Below are 1958 nucleotides of genomic sequence, written 5' to 3'. Positions count from 1 at the left end.
GTCAATTCTTCACAAATTTATCATTTCCTTGTCTAAAAGGCATAAAACCTGCTTTATTTGGTCACTTCTTTGAGTCTCATAATTTTTATGGGGTTCCCATATGAATGAAATTAAATTTGTTTACTCCTGTTAATCTGTCTTATGTCAAATTAATTATTAGGCTACTGAAAGAATCTAGAAGAAGGGAAAAGTTTTGCACCTCTACACAGTGAAAAAAACATTGAAATGTGGGTTGAGAGAAAGGAAACAAACAATGACTAATGAAAAAAAAAACAGTATGTCAGATTATCATACTTCTAAATGAGAAGTATGGAGATGTTTCAGAAACGGAAGAAACTGGGTGAACAATGAAAAGGCAATACAAATTATTAAGTAGAAAATCTATTTGAATTTAATTAGACATCTGATTTCACTGGAGGTCAGTGTAGATTCATGGCCATGAGCATAGTGTTAGAATAAATTCTAGTAAAATGCTGATAATTGATCAATTTGGTATGGAGTGAAGAATTGAAAGTTTAGTCTTTGATGCAACATTCACGGGGGAAAACACAGAAGCAGAAATCTAATTAATCACATTCCCATAACCCAGAAGAGTGAAGGCAGAATCTTTAGGGATTAAATCCCAACAGTCATCAGGTAGAAATAAAATGCCATCTGCTTACTGTTCCTGTGCCGGAAATAAGAACAGAAAGATGCTCATTTCAGGTAAGTTTCTAAGCAACTAAATTTAAAAAATATAGTTTGGAAAACACCTTACTTTTTTTTTTGGAAAAAATGAGGAATCAAGTATTAAGGAATTTATAAATGAATCATTTTATACCTGCTTAACTAATTTATTTATTTATTTTTAAAGATTTTATTTATTTATTTGACAGAGAGAGAGACAGCGAGAGAGGGAACGCGAGCAGGGGGAGTGGGAGAGGGAGAAGCAGGCTTCCCGCTGAGCAGGGAGCCCGATGCGATCCCAGGACCCTGGGATCATGACCTGAGCAGAAGGCAGACGCTTAACCGACTGAGCCACCCAGGCGCCCTTAACTAATTTAAATAAATTCTGCAAGCTATCATCCAAGCAATCCTATTTCTTTATTAGACCTGTGTGGATTTGACCTCATTTGTCATTTGTATAAGGATAGTAAAGATTTTGCTTATTTATATTTTAACCAAGGTCAATAGGTACACCATCAGTTTTTATCACTCTACAGGTGATATTGTACATATAAACTTAAGATTTGCTCTAGTTTTATCAAAAATAAAAGAGTTAACATGTTACAAATAAATCCAAGTCCATATAGACCACATATCATAGTATTTAAGTCTAGAAAAATAAAAATGAGACCACTACCCACATTACAATCTTCATATATCAACAGACACATATGTACAAAATGTGTATATAAACACAAGACAGGAGACTATACATCTCAGAAACGTTTATTTTTCTTCTTCCCTTTTTTATTTTAATGAAAAAGACAACTTAAAACCCAAAGGTATGCAAATTTATACATGATATTCTGTTGTTTCCTCTTCTTTTTATCACCTCTCTTTGTCTTTCAAAAGATTTGTCCTATAGCGAAGGTCCGTCATACAAATGGATTCTAAATGCTGTGGCAAATCAGTGAGGGTAAGTGATAGAATATTGTATAAAACATGTTCAGGGGCGACTGGGTGGCTCTGTCAGTTAAGTGTCTGCCTTCAGCTCAGGTCATGATCCTATGGTCCCGGGATCAAGCCTCACATGGGGCCCCTTGCTCAGCTGGGAGTCTGCTTCTCCCTCTTACTCTCCCTTTCTGCAATCTCTCTCTCAAATAAACAAATAAAATCTTTAAAAAAAAGTTCATATTTCAGTAAACACTAAAATCAGCTTACACCAAACACTATACCATAATAACTTTTTCTTTCTCTTTCTTCTTTCTTTCTTTTTCTTTCTTTTCTTTCTTTCTTTCTTTCTTTCTTTCTTT

The sequence above is a fragment of the Phoca vitulina genome, unplaced genomic scaffold (assembly GCF_004348235.1).
Source record: "Phoca vitulina isolate PV1807 unplaced genomic scaffold, GSC_HSeal_1.0 scaffold909, whole genome shotgun sequence".
Taxonomy (NCBI): domain Eukaryota; kingdom Metazoa; phylum Chordata; class Mammalia; order Carnivora; family Phocidae; genus Phoca; species Phoca vitulina.
Note: the sequence above shows the minus strand (reverse complement) of the source record.